Consider the following 23,014-nt stretch of genomic DNA (forward strand, 5'->3'; position numbering starts at 1 on the left):
GTGAATATATGCCAGTGGAAACATTTCTATGGGGAGGTGACTCAGTGCAACGTTGCCTAACCCACAGAGCTGCTGATTATCTTCCTATATTCCTTAAAGCAGGCCCTCCAATAGAACACATGTTAACCTAGACCCAGGTCCTGTCTGTATCTGCATTCCTATGTAAATATTTATTTTATTTTATTTTTAAATTTTTATTATTGAAGTAAAATTATGATATGTTATATTAATTTCAGGTGTACAACATAACGATTAAATATTTTATTGATTCAAGCAGTTCACCAATTCTAATCAGTCTTGGTCACAATTAGTGTTTTACTGTACAGTTGACTCTTGAACAACACAGGTTTGAACTGCATGAGTCCACTTATACGTGAATATTTTTCAATAAATACAGGCTAGTACAGCAAATGCTTTTTCTTTTTATGATTTTCTTTTCTCTAGCTTACTTGATTGTAGGAATACAGTATGTAATACATATAACATACAAAATGTGTGTTAATCGCTCTTTATGTTATCAGTGAGGCTTCCAGTCAGCAGTAGGCTATTAGTAGTTAAGTTGTGGAGGACTCAAAAATTATATACAGATTTTTGACTGTGCAGGTGTCAAAGCCCCTAACCCCCTTGATGTTCAAGAGCCAACTGTAAGTTCATGTTTATTTTACTTTTGTCTTTTCAAGTATAAATTATTGTATTCCTATGATCTTCCTGAAAATAAAAATTTATTTCACCAGTGCCAATCTAAATGCTTTCTTTTGCAATCCCTATCAAAATAACACCAGCGTTCTTCACAGGCTAGAACAAACAATCCTAAAATTTGCATGAAGCCAGAAAAGACCCCGAAAAGCCAAAGCAATCTTGAAAAAGAAAACCCAAGCTGGAGATATCATAATCCCAGACTTCAAGCTGTACTACAAAGCTGTAATCATCAAGACAGTATGGTACTGGCACAAGAACAGACACTCAGATCAATGGAACAAAATAGAGAACCCAGAAATGGGCCCACAAACGAATGGCCAACTAATCTTTGACAAAGCAGGAAAGAATATCCAATGGAATAAAGACAGTCTCTTCAGCAAGTGGTGCTGGGAAAACTGGACAGTGACATGCAGAAGAATGAACCTGGACCACTTTCTTACACCATACATAAAAATAAACCCAAAATGGATGAAAGACCTCAATATAAGACAGGAAGCTATCAAAATCCTCGAAGAGAAAGCAGGTAAAAAATTCTTTGATCTCGGCCGCAGCAACTTCTTACTCAACACGTCTCCAGAAGTAACGGAAACAAAAGCAAAAATGAACTATTGGGACCTCATCAAAATAAAAAGCTTCTGCACAGCCAAGGAAACAATCAGCAAAACTAAAAGGCAACTGACAGAATGGGAGAAGATAATTGCAAATATCAGATAAATGATTAGTATCCAAAATCTATAAAGAACTTATCAAACTCAACACCCACAAAACAAATAATTGAGTGAAGAAATGGGCACAAGACATGAATAGACACTTCTCCAAAGAAGACATCCAGATGGCCAACTGACACAGGAAAAAATGCTCAACATCACTCATCAGGGGAATACAAATCAAAACCACAATGAGATACCACCTCACACTTGTCAGAATGGCTAAAATTAACAACTCAGGCAACAACAGATGTTGGCGAGGATGAGGAGAAAGGGGATCTCTTTTGCATTGTTGGTGGAAATGCAAGCTGGTGCAGCCATTCTGGAAAACAGTATGGAGGTTCCTCAAAAAACTAAAAATAGAACTACCCTACAACCCAGCAATTGCACTACTAGGCATTAATCCACGGGATACAAGTGTGCTGTTTTAAAGGGGCACGTGCACCCCCATGTTTATAGCAGCGCTATCGACAATAGCCAAAGTATGGAAAGAGCCCAAATGACCATCGACCAATGAATGGATAAAGAAGAAGTGGTATATATGTACACAATGGAGTATTACTCGACAATCAAAAAGAATGAAATCTTGCCATTTGCAACTATGTGGATGGAACTAGAGGGTATTATGCTAAGCGAAATTAGAGAAAAACAAGTATCATATGACTTCCCTCATATGAGGAATTTAAAATACAAAACAGATGAACATAAGGGAAGGGAAGCAAAAAGAATATAACAACAGGGAGGGGGACAAAACATACGAGACTCATATATAGAGAACAAACAGAGGGCTGCTGGAGGTGTTGTGGGAGGGAGGATGGGCTAAATGGGTGTCATTAAGGAATCTACTCCTGAAATCATTGTTGCACTATATGCTAACTAACTTGAATGCAAATTAAACAATAAATAAATGTTAAAAATAAATAAAAATTTTCAAAAAAGAAAAAAATATGCTTTCTTTTGTTTCAGATCAGAGGTAATGTTTCAAAAGGAACTATTTTCAAAAGCCATGACAATTCTTGTCACACAGTTGAGTGAAAATGAAGAAAAATCTCTACCAGATAACATTTTTAAAGCCTATTATGAGATATTCTGTCTATTTAAAAGTAAAAAACTAAATCTGCTTAAAAATATTTTTTACTATTTATATTTTGTATTAATTCTTACTAGGTATCTAAGTTACTTATTGACATATAGAAATGTTAAATAAAATTGTATGTTGTCCTTACTTTAAATAATCTTAACTTTCCCTTTTATTTCAGTGTAATTGCCCAACAATGACCTCTCTAAATTTATAATTTCTGGAATCTTCACTACTTTTTATTTTTTATAGAATGGTCTGATGCTTGTAATTCTCTCAGTCATGCCACAAATGTATTCATGCCACAAATTTACATTCAAGACATGTATATCTAGCCATGTACTGTGTTAGATGCAATAATCCAGAAATGCTCTCTGCTCTGGAGGACGCTACATGGGGGTGAAGGATCAAATCAGGGAAACAGATTCTGCGTGAAGCAAGGTGACTATATGAGAATACAGGTAGGTGGTGGTAAGGGGAGGACCTACCAAAGTGTTGTGAGGACAGCATACAGAACTGTTTTCAGGGGGGTGGGGGGATGGGTAAGGCTGAGCTGAGTCCAAAAGAAAAGGCCTTGAAGATCCCTCATATGTGGAGCTGAGATCTGTGAGGGAGGGGAGAGACCTTCCAGGGCAGGCAAAATCATGGGGATGTGATCAGGGGATGTGACTAGAGTCAATATGACTAGATGTTCAGGTGTGCAAGAGAAGGGGAGGGGCTCATTCTCCCTGACTTTATAGTTATCTGAAGACTGGACTTTAGTCGTAAATTCAAACTGCTTCAATATTTGAAAGTTTGCATCTAAGAATTTGACTGAAGTCACAGCACCTCTATTCTTGACTACAAGATGAGAAATGGTGTCCAAATAGTTCGTTCATTTTGGGAAAGGAAAAGTTCATAGAGCAAAATTTTAAACTGTGGGGCCCTTTTGAGGAGAAATGGAATATATACCAGAGGAAACAGAGGTTCAGTGAGCTTATGGGTTGAGAGAGAAGGGGATGGGGTTCAGGACTAAGAAGGACTTTCTTGTATGGCTCAAGTCTGGTATGATTTGGGAAGGCTGTCCCAGAAATGTTTCCTTGTAATGAAGGAAAGGCATATGAGGGGCTCTTTCCTTCTTGATTCTCTTACTTTTAACTCAACAAATAGAAATCAGATTCCAAGATACCCCAAAAGAAGTTAAACTGCCTGAGGAAAATCTGATATCTGCAAATCAGTGTAAACTAGCTGTCATATACTTTGCATGAGTAATAAACTGAAAGAGCAGCCAAGGAGAATAGGCTAGTGAAGAAGGAGGGGGAAAAACAAAAAGCAAAACAGAATCTCGGGCTGAAGATAAAAACCTGATAAAATCATTTTTTCAAAGAATGCCAAGAACTCAGAGTTGAAGGTTGGTCTTGTCAACTTCTCAAGTCTCTAATTCCTCTCAAGAAAAGATGTGATGAATAGATAAGAGTAATTTATAATGAACATTTCAGTAGTTGCTTATAAAGTACTTAAAGGTGCTTCAGAGCTATTCTTTTAAGTCTTTAAAAGTTTGACCATGCTATTAATTTCTGTTATAAAGAAGATGACTGACTTAGAAATGTACACATAGGTCCAGTCAATTATCACAAACCCAGAATTAGTAGAGTCCAAAACAAAAAAGCTATACTGATGTGTGTTTACTCCACCTCTCACTTAGCATTTGAAGCTAAATTTAAAAGCAAAAACCTATCACCCTTTTTATGAGGCTTCATCAGTTATTAACTAAAGATTATACAGGCTTACACATAAATACATATAAGGGCTCACTTTAAAACAAACAAAAAAACACTTTATAAATAGACTAAAAAGCATGATGAACCTCTCTAGCCAATTTTGCAACAGGCACTCCCTGTTGCAAAAACATTCCAGCAGTAAAGAGTCAGTCATGTTAGGAAGCGTCCAGGGTTCTGACTGCTGAGGAGGCAGAGCTCCTTGCTGGGTCTGGGAATCCCAGCTCTGGCTGGGAGCGAATTGCTATGAAGCACTTGAAATCTACAGATCAAAAAGAAAAAATCTCTCTCAGATATTCCAAATTAAAAGTTCTGCATTGAGTTCTAGAGACAGCAGACTCATACATGGGAGAGACTTGAATAAAGCTTGATAACGGAGTAGATCAGTATATCTTGCTCATGATTTCAAAACCTAATCTAAAGCATTGCCTCCAAATTAAGAATTAATATTCTAACACAAACATAAATTTGTAAAATTATTGTTGTACTCTGCTACCTTAGTAAGACATTGTCTTTGTCCAATATAAAGGTAGTCACTATTTTATAGGTGGAAACATGAAGCCAGAGAGGTAAGGAGTTTTCCTTATATCACACAGCAAATAAATGACAGTTTAAATAAAATTCAAATATCTTCAACCAATAACCAGAAAAAATAACAATAATATAGCTAACAATTTTGATCACACTTTTTAAATGTTTATTTATTTTGAGAGAGAGAGAGAAAGAGCATAAGCAGGGGAGGGGCAGAGAGAGAGAGAGAGAGAGAGAGAGAATCCCAAGCAGGCTCCAAGCTTAGCTCGCAGCCAGATGTGGAGCTTGACCTCCTGAACTGTGAGATCACGACCTGAATGGAAATCAAGAGAGAGATGCTTAACCAACCCAGGTGCCCCTTGATCACCATTTTTAATTATTTACATGACTTTTATGTTTATTTGATTCTCCTACCTACATGTAGGTTGTAGGTACTACTATTGTTTTTACTTTACATATGAGGAAAGGAAGCACAGAGTGCCTATATAACTTCTGAAAAGTCATACACAGCTAGTAAATAGGCAGAAGTGAAATTCAGTCAGCCTAACTTCACAGCCCATAATCAGAACTACTATACCTTCACACTTTATTTCTCGATTGACCTCCTCATAGTAACAGTTGATAGGCATTTTGTCTATCAGACACCATAAATGAATTCATTATAGAATAAGTCCTCCCTCTAGTCCTCCCTCAGAAGCAAAACAAAACCATCAGGGTGCTTTTTGGTGGAACAATCTGTGACCCAGGATCTTCCTAGAGAAGACAGCCCCATTACCCACAATTCCATAGCCTTTGTGGTCCAGGGCCTCAATGCTCTTGAGGCTTCCTGACTCCACCAGCCTTCGTGTTAGTTGTATTCAGGCATTCTCTCCATGTACACAGTTGTTTGTTTTACAGAAACATAATAACACATTTCAAGTATCCATCTGTTGCTTAAATCCTCTCTATGATAGTCTTGCCAAATGTTCTGGAAATTTGAAACTTCCCATGATAGCTCATCTGTCTTTGGACAACTTTAACAGAGAAATTTCTTTCTCACATGGAGATAAAATCTGTTTGTAGCTTCCTTTTATTTTTTCCAGTTAAAACCTTTAGGTCTAATCTGTTTTGTTTTTTTCTTATTTTGAGCATTTAATCAACATTACAGACTCCATCCCAAGAAAATATGGCTTATGGGCAATTTCTGGGGCATTGCCTAAGGTGTATGATGGTCTATGGGCCTTAGGCTTAGAAACCCTTCAATAACAGCCCTTCAAGTGCTTTAAAGGAAAGAGTACTCTTCCCCTCTGTACCGTGTAATATGTCCAAGTACAGAGACTTGCGCTCTTCTCTCCCCACTGAATTGTATCTGCTTAGACATTTGCCATTCATTTCAGTCCATGGAGACCTTTCTGAATCCCAGTTCTATGATCTAATGTATTCACTTGCCTTCCTTCAAGTTACTTTTAGGCTTCATCAGTATGCCCAGTGTTTTCACCATAGTCAGTGACAGAGATATCGGCCAGGAAAGCTGGAGACAGAGCACCAACCAAAGGATATCACCTGAGGGAAGTGGGGGGAGTGACCACTGTATTTTTTGCAAAGATTGTATACTGGAACTTAAGTCCACAAATGCACAAGAAAGTGAGCACATTTAACAAACAGAATATAAAACAGATGCAATTAACTTTATACCCCAAAGAGATTTGCTTTTGTTCTGATTTCTCCAAGGTTAGGATTAGTTCAGGAATTGGACTAACTCAGAGGATATGGAAACACATGAAAGCCACATGATTGAGGGTCTAGGTACTGATTGCAAAACTTTTTTTTTATGGTTTAGGATATAACCTTAGGAAACCCAAGTATTTGGGTTCCAAGTCTAAAGTGCCTCCAAATTCTAGCCTTCTAAATAAACAGAGTGACTATCCAATAACTGTCTCTATGGCTTGAAGGATTCTCACGGCCAGTAACTTTACAAATGCCATGTTGGGGATTAAGTTTTTTTAAACCTAGTTTATTAATTTAATTTACTTGAAAAAAATTTTTTATGCTTCAAGGGTAGCTTTTACTTCTAGTGTTCTAAAGTTTTGTGGACAGGTGCACAATAAGCTTTTTCATCTACTTTCTAGATTTTATAAATTAAATCATATCCCTTCTAGCACTTAGCATTTCAGAACTAAGTGCTTTAATGTAGCCAGCATTGTGGAAGAAGATTGAAAATATTTGAGCCAGAGGATCCCACCCTGTCATTAACTACCCAAGTGATCATGAACAATTGTACTACCCTTTCTGGGCCTCTTACTCCTCATGTAGAAAAGGAGGGATCTGGGTTACTTCTCTAAGGTTTCCTCTGGTTTTCAAAATTTTGTTATTCTAATTCCATTAAATTAGAAGGGCGCACTGAAGAATCAGAACAAAGTCAAACAGCAGTACCTGGATTCTTTTCTGTGCCTTAAACTTCAAGGCTGCAAGTATGATCTTAATACACGAGGGCTATCACACAACATAATTTCATTGTATCAGTAATGCACAGTAGATCGCACGATACAATCCCTCTAACTCAGCAGTTCTTAAATTTGGTTGTGCATTGGAAACACCCAGGGAATTTTAAAATCTGATGATGCCTAGATCCCACTCCCAAAACTTCTAATTTAATTGGTAAGGAGTAAGGCTACCTACACCAACAGGATTATAAAACCTTCTCCAGTTTAGAACCAGTGCTCCCACCCATAGCTCTCAATTCTCAATGCATGCCAGCGTCACCTGATAATTTTTCAAAATGTGCCAATGCCTAGGTCCACTTCCACATTCTAATTCCATTGGCTTATGACACCAGGGCGTCAACATGTTTTAAAAGGTGATTGTCACAGGAAGACAGGGCTGGGAACTACTTCTCTAATCTCTACCACACAAGTTCTTTCTATTTGATCATGCTGGCCTCCTACTCCATCCCACACTGGCCACTCATCAAATGAAAAACCTTTGATCTAATTACAAGGTACAGCTCCACCTCCATTATATCAACCTAGAGCAGCCGCAATTTCCTGCTTGTCCGCTAGACCATAACCTCTTATCTTGTCAGTTAACCACTGCTCCCTGTTCTGTGGCGATACTTGCCATTCAATGGTCTCCCAAATGTTTCTTTCAGATTGTAGTCCCATTTCTTAATTCTTTGTTCATCAATTCTCCCTTTACATGGAATACTTTTGATCTCTATTCCAAACTTTCTCTGCATCCTGGATTATCCTGATCAAATTTCTCCTATGATCCCAACTAACTACTACTGAAGGGAATCTAAAAGAGATACCAAACTGAAACAAATCTGCCAATTATTGCCAGTAATCAATCAAATGCTAGGCTTATACAGCAAGAAAATTGGAAAACACACACACACACACATGAATGATTTATAAAACTGTGGCACTTTTTTCTGTTCCACATTTGTTTCAGTTCTGGCCAGGCGCCTTAACAAACAGAAGGATTAGTCTTGAGAAAGCACAAAGATGAGAACCATAAATTATCAAAGGAATTAAGGACTTACCAAAAGAAAATGATAGCAAAGATTAGAACTTTAGTCTGGAAATATGAAAGCATAAATCATTTTTAAATGGTGACTAAAACACTGTTATTTTCTCAAACATGAAACATAGAAGCTGAAAGAACAGTTTTAGAAATAAATGAGAGTTACTACTGCAGAATAATTATAAAACAAAATTCTAAGGAGCTTGTGCAGGGTAAAAATAAACAGGCTCATTGATGTCCTAGATAAATTCGATAAATAATTGAGATATAATGGGTTTTTCAGAAAGTAAAAAAAAATAAATACCTAAATTGGGAAAGAAGTTTACAAATTTTTAAAGCATCTTCTTATGCATGGTCTTATTTAAATTTTATAAAACATTATAAGTTACAAGAAGTTAGAGCTGTTCTGAGTACATTCTGAACATTTTGAAGTCAGTATGGTACAGGCATCCATCATCTTCCACATATCTCCTTTGAGATACTATTTGAAATGCAATGCTGTGCTGTATTTACTTTAGTGGCATTTATAGCCTTATGGCCATGAGGCTAATGAAGCTTGAAGCCTTAAGCCTTTCTTTTGTAAAGTTTCTTTCCAAGCCTTAAGAGGAGTGCGGGCAATCAGTTCCCTTGATCATATGTTTTTGTCAAATACCAAACGTAAATTATTGTTATTTGTTGTAATTTTCCTGTTCATTCTGAATATTTACTTTTGTATGGACTCTGTATCGGTAACTTTATAATCTTTACCTTGAGTATGGAATATGTGTCCCCTCCTGCCTCTGGCTCATTATTACTAAGTCCTAGTGTCCTGCTAACCACTGCAAGGCCTTTGGTATCCTTCCTGGTTGTCTTTTAAAACTCTTTCATCAACACTCAGCCTTTCAGTTTCAGCTGTTCCTTGCCATCTCTCCACAGCCTTCTCCTTCATTTCTGATGACCGTGTCGTTATTCCAAGGGTGACACAGTTTATCAGGTAAAATTTTCCAGCTATTCCTTTTCTCTCAAAATGTTCTTTCCCCTACAATTTTCCTCCTTTTCCTCAACCATGGAGAAGGTTCTTAACCTTGGAGAACTCTGGAACTCTCCCAGCCTCCTCTCTCATTTCAACCACCCACCCTTCTCCTGCTCCTCAGACCCCTTCCTGCCGCCCATGAGCACACTCAGCACTTGCCACAGTTTTGGTCTCATTTAGTAGTCTCTCTCATAAATTTCCATTCCTTGACCAAAGGAAGAAGAAACACACACACCCACCCACCCACACACACACACACACGAAATACTGAAAACCTCTTTTCTCTTGAGCCTTTTTGGCATGAGTGCCCCAAAAGGAAGAAAGGGAAGGTTTGTGGCAATGGCTCCTGGACTAACCTTGCAAGCAGTGCTTTTCCCACCGGAGATGTGGCCAAAATAGACACCGGAAAATGTTAAAAAACAAAACAAAACAAAACAAAACAAAACAAAACAAAACAAAAACAACAAGCACCACCACCGGAACCATGGTTTCTCTTTTCACTACATGTGGTTTAGTGCACCTGGAGTTCTAACATCAGGCTGAGCTATGCAGAAAGCGCAATAATGTCACCCAAGTTCTACATTATACACATGCACACAACCGTACAGCCTGGGTCAGAAGTGTTTGTTAATTAGTCAGGGCTGATTTCAGGAGTTCAGCCATGAGTTAAAGATTCCACTGTGTCAGCTCTAAACTACCCACACAATATAGAAAAGGGCAAATGTTTATTTTACCAAGATTTCAATAATGTGGGCGTAAGCTCGGAGAACTACAATACTTAGAAGTTTATCTAGAAGGCATAATTAAGTAGACCATCTCAGTCATTGAATATTTTAGTTATCAAGCCTTTTTCTCAATTAAGTAATATTAACTGGTGATTCTGGAAAATGTTTCTAAAAAGTTAGCATGGTATGGTCTCTTAATTTTCCCTCCAGAAAACCTTCTAACAATTCAAATCAGATTTAAATAAAGATTTTAGTAAAGCAGCATTTAAAGGAGAGTCCTGGACAGGATCAACATTGTAGTTGAATAGAAATACACACAGTCTGCCAAGAAAAAAGAATAAACAATTTGAACTTTGCCTTAGATTTCAGTCTAGGAATTTGCAGTACTTTAATGCTACATATTTTGTTCAACCTACAAAAACCCACAATGTTTATGGAAACCTAGGAGAGCCAACTTCCCAGTAAATATTCTTAGTATAATAAAACATTAATGCTGTGCTAACATCACAAGTTTTCATATATTCAGAAGCAAACTGTAGTGATTTCCTGCATGTAAAAGATTTAGTAATTAAAATAAATAAAATTATAGCTAAACATATAACCTTAGATATTTTTCATGCCTGCCATTTGCTAGCTCCTCAGTAATAATTTAGCACCAGGGTACTGGTATATATCTCTGGGAAGAAAAAAAAAACAAAAACAGTGTACAAATAATAACCGAATCCTGTGAATTCCTGACAGTTCTAAAAATTTTGACATATAATCACTTTTAGTTAAATATATATGCCCTGATGGGTACCTGAGTGGCTCAGTTGGTTAAGCATCTGACTTTAGCTCAGGTCATAATCTCACAGTTCATGAGTTTGAGTCCCGCTTCAGGTGAGCCCCACTTTTCTCTCTCTCTCTTCTTTTCTCTCTCTCTCTCTCTCTCTCTCTCTCTGAGCCTTGCTCACTTGTGCCCTCTCTCTCTAATATATATATTAGAGACTGAGATAGTCTACTATATATATATATATATATATATATATATATATATATATATATATCAGAGTCTACTATATATATATATATATCAGAGTCTACTATATATATATATATATATATATATATATATATAGTAGAGTCTACTATATATATATATGAGACTGAGATAGTCTACTACATATATATATATACTACATATATATTATATGTGTATTATATATATATATAATATATATATATATATATATAACCCTGATACTCTCCTACCCATCAAGACAACCCTGGCCATTCACTTCCTTTCTTTTCTCTTTTCTTTTCTTTTCTTTTCTTTTTTCTTTTTTTAAATATATAATTCATTGTCACATTGGTTTCCATACAACACCCAGTGCTCATCCCAACAGGTGCCCTCCTCAATGCCCATCACCCACTTTCCCCTCTCTCCCCCCCATCAACCCTCAGTTTGTTCTCAGTATTTAAGAGTCTCTTATGGTTTGACTCCTTCCCTCTCTGTAACTTTTTCCCCCTTCCCCTCCCCCATGGTCTTCTGTTAAGTTTCTCAGGATCCACATGAGTGAAAACATACGGTATCTGTCTTTCTCTGCCTGACTTATTTCACTTAGCATAATACTCCCACTTCCTTTCAATAGGGTAGTGGTGCACACTCACTGAAAATGCTGAGTCACAGTCATGTGAGGCATTTGTGCCATCTCCTGTTTAGGATTACCTAATGAAGAAAGCTCAATAGTGGTGAGCTAAGTAATGACCAAGAAGGAATTTAGTCCATGACTACTATTGGCTACCTTTCACTCTTTCTTGAGCTGAGTTCTGTAAGCTTATACTGCCTCAGGCATGAGGAAATAATTGGCTTCACAAAATACAGGTCAGATTCCTTACAATATTAAACTGGGACTTACAGTATAACAAAAAATCCATGGGAGACAGCCAAGACAGCCAAGCTGAAGACAATAATCAAAATAACAATGCTTTCCTAAAAGTATTGGACTAGTTTCTTAGCATCGTCACAATAAAAATGGACTAACACTCAGCAGAGCCACTTAGGGCATATGCAGCCTGATTGTAGTCCAAACATCATGACACAGCAGAAAAAATTGGGCAGACTCACCTCCTCCCAAGCGGTAGGCACAGCAATAATCTTTCAAACCTCAGAAAGACATCCCAGAACACTGATACTCAGACTAGTAAATTTTGTTCTAAAACATTAAAAACAGTTTCCTATATACTTACAGGTCTTTTTTGCTGACTGTACTTGTTATACTTTTACTTCTGTTAGCCTTGTGTTTGGCATATAGTTGAATGCTATGCACTAATAAACAAATGATAGAAAGAAAAGTTAATAATATGGAATATAATATGGCTGAATCTAATTCTTAAAATAAGAATTCTTTTTTTTTTTTTTTTTTTTTTTTTTTTAAGATTTCTTTTTTTTTCCAACGTTTATTTTTATTTTTAGGACAGAGAGAGACAGAGCATGAACGGGGGAGGGGCAGAGAGAGAGGGAGACACAGAATCGGAAACAGGCTCCAGGCTCTGAGCCATCAGCCCAGGGCCTGACGCGGGGCTAGAACTCCCTCCCGGAGGGCGAGATCGTGACCTGGCTGAAGTCGGACGCTTAACCGACTGCGCCACCCAGGCGCCCCTAAAATAAGAATTCTTAAGAATGCTTGACTTGGGAGAATTGCCCAGAATGGGATCCCTCAAGGTTGATCTGGGTTTTTTTTTAATTTTTAATGTTTATTTATTATTTCCGAGAGAGAGAGAGAGAGAGTGTGTGTGTGTGTACACGTGTGCGTGCACATAAGTGGGAGAGAAACAGAGAAGGAGGGAGATACAGAATCTGAAGCAGGCTCCAGGCTCTGCACTGTCAGCACAGGGCCAGATGCAGGGCTCAAACCCAGGAACCACAAGATCATGACCTGAGCTGAAGTCAGATGTTTAACTGACTGGGCCACCCAGGTGCACCAATGGCCTATTTTTATGTACCAAAAGAAGTTATTGTTAATTAATGGATCCATTCATTTATTCAACAAATATTTATTGACTATCTTTTGCACACCTATTGTCCTAGGTTTCTATGATTCAGGGATCAACAGAACAGGCTTGGACACTGGTCTCATAGAATTTACATTTTAGGGGGAAAGATATTTTTTAAAAAATTAAAAAGGAGCAAACAAATAATGGTATAGCTATGATTGTGATTAGGGTCCAAATGGGAAGAGTTTGGAGAAATGGAAAAGTGAGAGCTGATTATGCAGAGCCATTATAGGCCATGTTAGAATTTTCTGTTTTACCTTGAGAGAAATGTGGAACATTTTATTTTTTTATTTTCAACGTTTATTTATTTTTGGGACAGAGAGAGACAGAGCATGAACGGGGGAGGGTCAGAGAGAGAGGAAGACACAGAATCGGAAACAGGCTCCAGGCTCCGAGCCATCAGCCCAGAGCCTGACACGGGGCTCGAACTCACAGACTGCGAGATCGTGACCTGGCTGAAGTCGGACGCTTAACCGACTGCGCCACCCAGGCGCCACGAAATGTGGAACATTTTAAAGTGTAAAGGAGGGCTACAACATGATTACAATTTCATTTTGAAAAGAACACTCTAGTGATTTATGAGTAGAAAGGATTGGAGGAAATGAAAAAACAAGATGATGGCAGGAGTGGATAGGAGTAAAGGTCCAGTTGGGAAGCTATTGCTGTAGTCCAGCCAAGAGATAGTGGCAGTTGAGCCTGAAGAGTGGCAGATTCAAGGTTGAGAAATGTACAGACTCAAGATTCACCTACAAGGTGGCATCAACACATGCTTACAAAAAGTACAATAGTCAAGGGTAACATCAGCATTTCTGTCATGAACAATTGGGAAGATGAGGATGAGAGACTGAGAATACTAGATAAAGAGTATGTTTGAAGGATAAGAAAATGAGTTTGGATTTTGATATGTTTAAATCAAGATGCATGAGAGGCGACCAAGAGGGGACAGCAAATAAATGTATATATGATTTGGTAGCTGAGAAGGGAAATCAATGTTGGAGAAACCAATCTCTGAGTTGCTGGTGTATACATAGTATTTCTTTATACATTGTGGGAGTGGATAAGCCATCATAGGAAAGGATGTAGACTAAGAAAGAAACAAGGATCCAAGACTGATTTTTGAGAAAACTCTAACTGCTAAGTAGAGGAGGAGGCACCACCAAAGGGGAAAGAGAGGGTTAGCCACGTGGGACAGAAAGAACACTAGAGTGTGTATTACACTGTGTTGTATATTACAGAAGCCAAGGAAAGAGAGACTTTCAAGTGGAGAAAGTGATCAGTCAAGGAATGCAAGTTAGGGGAAGACTGGAGCCATATTTCAGATTTTACAATATGGCCACCATTGAAATCTAAGCCAGAACAGCTGGTGTGGTACGGGAGGTTGAAGAGAACTTAACTGTGAAAGGCAAATAAGGCATTAGGAAAATGTGCATAGATAACTCTTCCCAGAAGACTGATCATGGGCAGAATTTTGAGCCTGGATTTCCCTATTTGTGAAATGATGATGTGAATATAATCACACTCAGAAAATATCTTGAGAAATACAAGGGTAAAGCCCCGTGTTTGGGATCATTCCATTCAGTTTGGTTCAAATAATATTTCTTGAGCACATGATAGAACCTGGGACAAAGAACAAAGATGAATAGAACAAGGCGCATTCTTGCCAACAGCTAATGATTTAATGGAGAGGACAGACAAAGCATATACATTTAAGAAAATGCAGTACATTTGAAGATGAAAGTATGCACAATGTGCTATGGCAGAAAGGAAGAGGACCATTTACCCCAACTGGGAAATTTGAACTAAGCTGTGAAGGAACAAATAGGAACTAGCTGGGTGGTAAAAGGAAGTATAGAGATACCACAGAAGGAACTTATGAACGTAAACAAAGGCCCAGATTGCTGGAAAACATTAAAACCCTGTATACACCTGCCCATGGAGAAACGACAAACACTTCAGCTACTAGAATACAAAATTGGAGCGGAAGAGTTAAGTTTGGAGAGGAAGACACATCATGTTCATGAAGAACTTGGGGGCTGTTTTAAGGTTTTACCATATATTCCAGTAACTATCTTGGTTCAAATCTAAGATCAATCACCTGTTAGTTCCATGACTTTGGATAAGTTACATAAACTTCTGGAACCTCAATTTCCTCAGTGAAAGTATATATTTTTAATTTCCTTCATGAAAGCTTAAATAATTTCTGCATCCTAATATGAAAAATTCATGAACTCTCAATTAGGGTTAAAAATTATTTTCAGAAAAAATTATTAACAGAGGATGAAGTAGCCTTAAGCCATCTAATTCAATCTACTCATTCTACATATAAAGAAACTGAGTCCCAAGGAGATTGAGAACTTATTAAAGTTCATGCCTTGAAGAAGCAGCAGAGCTTAGAGCCAATCTAAGTTCTGTTTTCTGATACTATGACACTATTGGACATTCTTCTCTTCCAGGATTTAAAAACTGAAGCAACCAAAGAGTAAAAGAGCAGGCACAGGTCATCAAATGCCAAAGTGTCAGTAGAGATGCCATACTCTGGTGGCCACAAAACTGAAGGTTGAGAATGAAGACAGGGACAAGGGGTAGGATGAGGCAGTCACATCTCCAGCCATTTCTTCCTTCCTGGCAAATCACCATGAGCTTACAGCTTGATATGTATGTTGTAAGAGGCATGGGTTTTGACAGCAGCCAGGCCAGGTTCTTAGCCCTTAGTTGTCTTTCTGTCTAGTTGTGTTTCTGTATCTGTGCTGTTTTCTGTATCTGTACAATCTGACAATAATGCCTTTTTTATGAAGCCTGATAAGTTAGGATATATGGACATGCTTAACATATTGCCTGACACAAAGGAGACAACTAAATATTTGTTTTATTTATTCCTTCAAACAAAAATACAGGACAGACCACCAGAGGCACAATTCAAGTATATTTAATGACATATACCCAGATAACTTATTTTCAAGACACCCCACAGAATCGAGGGGGCACAATAGACAATTTTATAGACAAATGTCTATCTTCTGAATTTCAGACTGACCTGCTAAGTCCTAGACAGCTAATGACAAACTAGTCAACAGCTCAGAGACCAAAGATCAGAGTCTGAATTGGACTTGGTGGAGACTTTAGCTAACAAGAAAGGAACATGTGATGGTTAGTGGGATAGGTGTGGTGTCTGTCATAGAAAGAAATGCAACTGAAGGTAAGAAAATTAAAATGGGTAAAGTAGGGAAAGAAGCTGTTAGCTACCACGTCATTGTCTGAGACACAAAACATGCTCTGGCTGTGCAGTCATAAAATGCTTTCTCTGTAATTATTAACAGCTGTCGCCTGGAAATTATTTTTGAGTTCATTCCAATGTGAATAGTAAGACAGGAAGAGTAAGCACTTTTCTTTAACTGCATGGACTTTAAGGAAGAAAGTATAAAGATTTGTGTGAAGTGGCCATGAAACTGGTTCTGTAATCTTCACATGACTCGGTACACTCCAACTATCTGATGAAAAAAAGCAGGGATCCTGATAGAACAAGCCAGGAGCAGGGTGCACATGAGGATTTTGAACCATGTTTCATTGCCTCTTCTTTCCTTCCCTGTAATTTGCTAACTTCTCTTCTTCAGCATTTGGCAACTTACATACTTCCTGTTGAAAAAGCAAGGCAAAAACAAAGGCCAAACTAAGCTCTCTACATCCTTTTAATCTTGAGCCTCACAAATATTTTAATTTGCCAAAAGCATACCACATACCATCTCTCTTCACCTTTTGGATTCCACAGTCCTTTAAACCCTCATATCACAGGCTAGGTGAGGACAAAAGTGAATCTCTGTAATTCTCCCTCCTTTTTTTCTGTTTAAGAAATTTTGATGAGAAGAAGTTAGGAAATATAGATGAGTTTCATTCATTTTGCAACCATTCACGGAATACCTACAATGGGTCAGGTGCTGTGTTAGGTACATGAGACACACGGATAATAAAACATAGATCCTGCCCTCAGATATGTTCAGTCTAATGGGGAGTAGACATGAAAACTAGTCTTTGTACTGCACTGTAACAAGTGCTATGAAAACAGTAAGCATGGATTAAAAGGTCTCATTCTACCAATAGACAGATCAAGAAAACATTCATGAATAAGAGCTATTTTTAGGGGCACCTGGGCGACTCAGTCAGTTGAGCCTTCAACTTCGGCTCAGGTCATGATCTCGCAGTTTGTGAGTTCAAGCCCCGCGCCGGGCTCTGTGCTGACAGCTCAGAGCCTGGAGCCTGCTTCGGATTCTGTGTCTCCCTCTCTCTCTGCCCCTCCCCTACTCACACTCTGTCTCTCTCTGTCTCAAAAATAAATTTTAAAAAAAAAGAGCCATTTTTAGTTGAGTCAAGATAGAGGAACAGGACTTTGCCACAGAGAATAGCATAATGGCAGATGTAACAACATGACAAACACAGGGAGGTATGAAAGGGCCTGGCAAATCTGGGTATCTGCTAATAGTTTGTTATTGATACAATAAGGGTGTAATGGAATGGATTAGGACTGGGGAGATGAAGCCAGAATAGGAGGAGGGGCTAAATTATGAAGGATTTTATATGCCATAAGAGGTTTGGTTGTTTTTTTTTTAATGTTTATTTATTTTTGAGACAGAGAGAGAGAGAGCGCCAAGCAGGGGTAGGGGAGAGGCAGAGAGAGAGGGAGACACAGAATCCAAAGCAGGCTCCAGGCTCTGAGCTGTTAGCACAGAGACCAACACGGGTCTTGAACTCACGGACCACAAGATCATGACCTGAGCCCAAGTCGGACACTTAACCAACTGAGCCACCCAGGCATCCCTGGCATAAGAGGAGAGTCAAGTAGGATTTCTAGTAAGAAAGTTACTATATTGGTTCATGTGTGATGGTAGGAACCTAAACTGAAGAAATGGCAATGGGAATGGAGTGGAGGAGGTATATTTGAGAAATGTTTTATATTAGCCAACTGATTAAATGTGTAGAGTGAGGGCTAGGTAGAAGTAATGGAAGATGGACACCAGATTTGGGGCTTTTGTTCCTGGCCAGGTGGTGGTAAAATTAGCTGAAGTAGAAACTTGGAAAGGCATGAAGGGGAAATCAGTATGAACTTCTTTTTAAATTTTTATTTATTTATTTTTATTGTGGTGAGAACACGAAAGGTGAGATCCATTGTTAAGTGCTAAACACGGTAGTGTTGATTATAGGTACAATGTTGTATAGCAGATCTCTAGAACTTAATTCATCTTGCTTTGTTGAAATTTTTTTCCTATTGATTAGCAAATCCCCATTTCTCCTCTTTCCAGCCCCTGGCAATCACCATTTCAACTTGTGATTCTATAAATTTGACTCTAGATACTTCATGTAAGTGGGATCTTCTATATGCCAAAAAGACTCATACATTCACATCTATACCCCAGACCTAGGATAAAAATTCACACCAGTTTGCCCCGGGATTTTCTTGGTTTTAGAACCAGAAATTCCATGTTCCATGAACCTCCTCAGTCCCAGGCAAACCATGATCATTAATCACCCTAACCAGACTTCTTTCCCAACCTCTAGACTTATAAATCTGACTACTCTCTAATTCCACTTGAATATGTAATAGGCATCCTAAAGTTAATATGTCCAGACAGACTCCTGATCTTTCTCCTCAAATCTGCTTCTCTCACGGACTTGCCCATCTCAGTATATCATGACTCCATCTTTCTTTCTAGTGGCTTATGCCATAAACCTTGATGGAACCCATGATTTTTTTTATTTCTTCTGTAACACACACCCAATCTGTCAACATATTCTGTTGGCTTTCTTTCCAAAATATCCAAAATCTGACCAGTTCCCCTACTTCTACTGTTACCACCCCAACTAAGCCACCATAATATCTTACCTGAATCAGTGCAGACAAGTTCATAACTGATATCCCTTCTTCTACCTTTCCTCAACCCTATCCACACACAGATTTTATTCTCCACACAGCAGCCCATGCAATCGTTTAAAAAGAAACATATGTCAGATCACATCCTTTGCTTAAATTTCATAATTATTTCCCACTTACTCAGACTCAAAGCCAAAGTTCTTATATCAACCTTCTAGGTCCTTCCTCACCTGACCCCTATCTCTGTCATCATCTCCTGCTATTTTCATTCCTATTAATCTGCTTCAAACATACTGGCCTTCCTTCCTGTTGCTCGTTAGACATGGCAAACATACTTTTATCAGAAGGCTTCTGCCCTTACTCCTCCCTCTACCTGATATATGCAAGGTTCACTCTCTCATCTAGTTTAAATGTTACCTCATCAGTTTTCCCTATTTAAAATAGTATGTATTTGTGCACACACATACACACTTCCTATCCTCTTTGTGTGATGTATTTTTCTCTGTAGCATGTTCACCAAAGGACACAATTTATATTTTATTGTTGATTTGATTATTGTATATCTCCTCTACCACCAAATGAAGATCCTTAAGAGGGAACTATTTTATTTATCACTATATCCCCAGCATTTAAAAGAGCTTGCTATACAATAAATATTCAATAAGTATGTGTTATGTAAACCAATGAATGAATTATAAATTGAGATAAGAACTCCAAAGGGCAGGAACAGAACATGTAACTATAAGAACATGTAACAAAAGAATCTCAACCTAGAGAGTAGGGAGAATTTTCTAAATGCCACCTGAACAGAGGGATCTGAAGGGTGAGTAGGCATTGACAAATAAAGAGGACAAAGGAATATATCAAACAGAAGGAAGAAGGTATGCAAAGGCTTTATGGCTAGAGATTCTACAGTGTGATCAAGGAACTTAAAAACAACCTGTGCTACTGGAGTAGAGTGGGCAAGAGGAGATTGCTGAGATGAGATTGAGGATGTATATAAGGGCATGATTTCTGTCTGTATTGGAGAGAAATAAAAAGGCATTAGAGGAACTTAATCTTGGGAGTAGATGTGTGTATGTCCTGATCCCATTTTCGTAATGCAAATATCACTCATGCTGGTATGTTAAGTGGGATGAAGAGGGCTCGAGTAGAAATACTGAGACCAGATGGACCACAGCATACTATAGGCAAGAAATGATAGTTCCATGGACAATAAGATAATGGCGGAGATGAAAGAGTGACAAATTCTGAGATTCTAGGAGTGAAAATGGACAGGGTCTGGAGAGGAATTAAAGATGGGGAAGAGAGGATGAGGGAGAAAGAGATACCAGCAATGATGCTTGAATTTACTAACATAACAGATGGTGGTAATATTCACTGATTTGGCATATTGGAAGAGGACTTGACTTGGAGAGGATGGCTTAAGAGTTTATTCTTGGACATCCTGAGTCTGAGCAGCCTTTTTCACACCAAAAGGAGGAATTGGTAGAGCTTTTGGACATAGCGGACTGGGGCCATGTAGAGGTCTGGACTGGAAACAAGTATTTGGGAGCAATCATTGTAAAGATGCTTAATGAAGCCTTGAGATTGATAAGATGGCCAAATTTTTGCATGAGTTCTTACTAAGCTGCATCTTTTCTTCTCTGTAATGGAAAAAATAACTTTTTAGACAAAAGCACGATTATAATTTATCCTTATTTAGTTTCATCTTGCTATAACCTGTTATAACTTTTTAAGATTCTCATCCTCACTTATTTTCCCTCTCCTCTTTTCAGTTTTTTATATTCTGTAATAATAATAATAATCAGCAGCAGCAGCAGCAGCAGCATGGCAAGTCATCTCTAGATGTTCGTCAAGAACAGCGTGGAACCAAACAAGATAGAGAATGTATCCCACTTGGGACTTCCCTCCAGTGGCATTGGTAGAGGCAAATCCACTTCAGATCAACCACAGCATCCAACTTGACTATTCAACAGCCCGTTTTGTCTCCCAAGGACAGCATGACAGAATGTGTAAAATTATTTATATATCAGGTAACTTTAGAAATATGACAAGAGTACTCCTAAACCTACCGTTCAAGTCCCTATTCTATCAGTTCCTTGGTTTGTGACAAGTTTGAACACATTGCTTAAACTCTCTGTCTTATGGTTTCCATTTGTAGACTATTGGTCACAGTATCTTCCCCACAGACCTGCAGAGAGGATTACTTGAGGTGATGCGTGCAAAGCATCTGGCACCCAATATGTACACAAAAAAGGAGCTAGTTTATTTTTGTGTTATTATTACCACTATTGCCCCCCAATTTATGTGCATCTAACTTGGTACTGGAGCATATCTCTTTTTTGATAACCTGGTAGGTTCATGGGAGGACCATTGCCTCATTCCAGCAGATAATAGCAACACAAGAAATCATGTACGCAAAATTGGTTATAAAATGGAGCAAAAGAGTTGTCCAAGAATAAACTACCATTAAAGGATATTTTAAAAGACAGCATAGGGACTAGATAGGATACTATTGGTTGAGCTTGAAAATAAAACTTTGCAATTTCTTTTTATTCAAATGTTAGGCAACTAATAGATGTGTACTTTTACTATCAATTTGATGCTGAAATATTTACCACATTAGCTAAATGTCTTAGGTACCTAGAAAAATAGGCTACCTACAGAAATTTACATCCTACCAAACATTGACTTATCATGGGAAGTCTAACTTTACTAATTTTACTGAAATCTGGCCTTTTTCTAAAAAAGTCTGCGCTGGCAAAACCAAGGGTTGGGGAAGAAAGAGCACAGCTTTTGGAGTCAGACATACCTAGGATGGAAATCTAACTCTTCACCTACCCCGTGAATTGCCATTAGCAAGCTTCCCTGTTTGTCTCATCTTCAATTTCCTCAACTCTCAGATGTGAAAATTAATGTCAATACCATAAGGTTGCTGAGTGTGTTAAGTGATTTATCATATGCAAAGTGCTTTATACAAAATAAGCATTCAATAAATGCTAGCACCACTTTCCTAAATACTGCTGGCTACGCACAGGTAAACAATGGGGAAATGAAAGCATGATTTTGTTCAAATGAACTGTACCCAAACTATCTTTCATTTCCAGCACTTACTTTCACAAGCTTGTCATTGGGACCCCACCATTTATTACAGCCAAGAAAGATAACGAAATGGTATCAATTGTTAAACACTTGCTAAAAGATAAAGGAAAATCCATTTCTAATGATCTGTGCTTAATCCCATGACATTTAGTGGATGAAAAATGAGTCTCATTCTTTGCTTATAACAGTTCTTAGAGTACTTAATTTTAAATATATATATTAATCAATATAAAACATGCACTAGTAACAATGGCATAATGTAATGTAAGCTCCATGCAGGTAACAAGTTTTGTGTGATTTTTCCCTTTCTCTATATGCCAAGTGCCTGGGAACAGCACCTGCACCCAGTGGATTCAGAGTAAATATTTGGCAAGTCAATGAATGAGTGACTACACTGGTGATATCAGTGTATCAGCATTCTTACTTCCTTCTACGTGTCCCTTTTCTCCCCCTATCAGCTACATTTTTACTTTTACACATTATAAGGTTGTTAATATTTGCCTGTTGTTCCGTAAGCACAGAAAAACTTGCTGTGTTTCGTCCATAGGTCACTCAAGGCTAGTTGTCTTTGCTTTCCCCAAATGTTGTGTAGTTTATTTAGACACAGCCCTGCATGCCATCTGCCTGCATGTTGGTTTGGGGAAGGGGGCTGGAGGTGCCCACTGGTGGCAGCAGCTTTACTCAGACATCAAGTGAATCCCTTGATTTTAACACCAGTTCCCATTAGCTTGCTCTTGACTCGGGCCAGAGACTTTCTGGGAATCTGCCGAACAGATTGGCTCTTGTCTCCCTGAAGCTCCTGTGATCTATAAAACTTAGGCTCCTTCAGCATGTTTGATTCACAAGCCACTCCCAGTCAGTCCCAATCTCCCAAGAATGTGTTAAAATCATTTGTTTGTTAATTCATTCCCATCCTCATTTTCTTTAACGTTATTGATTTCTTTCTTTTTGTGCTTCTCTACTTTTATTTCAGTAGATGTTAAAATGACACCTCATACCTCAT

The 23,014-nt window shown here is 38.2% G+C and overlaps 1 long non-coding RNA gene across 2 annotated transcripts; it reads right to left on the minus strand.

The window, feature by feature from the left end:
• Positions 1 to 4,281: 4,281 nt before the first annotated feature.
• LOC147578591 (uncharacterized) lies at positions 4,282 to 8,385 on the minus strand. 2 transcript variants are annotated; one of them, XR_015255393.1, is made up of 3 exons: positions 7,515 to 8,378; positions 6,201 to 6,282; positions 4,282 to 5,085 (listed from the first exon to the last, which is right to left on the minus strand). It is a non-coding gene; the product is annotated as an uncharacterized LOC147578591 (long non-coding RNA). The 2 variants fall into 2 exon arrangements; XR_015255392.1 differs by having other exon boundaries at positions 4,283 to 5,085; positions 6,201 to 6,314; positions 7,515 to 8,385.
• Positions 8,386 to 23,014: the final 14,629 nt, after the last annotated feature.

This window comes from Puma concolor, chromosome C1, assembly GCF_028749965.1.
Source record: "Puma concolor isolate L17-30 chromosome C1, mPumCon1.1.hap2, whole genome shotgun sequence".
In the NCBI taxonomy this organism is placed as follows: domain Eukaryota; kingdom Metazoa; phylum Chordata; class Mammalia; order Carnivora; family Felidae; genus Puma; species Puma concolor.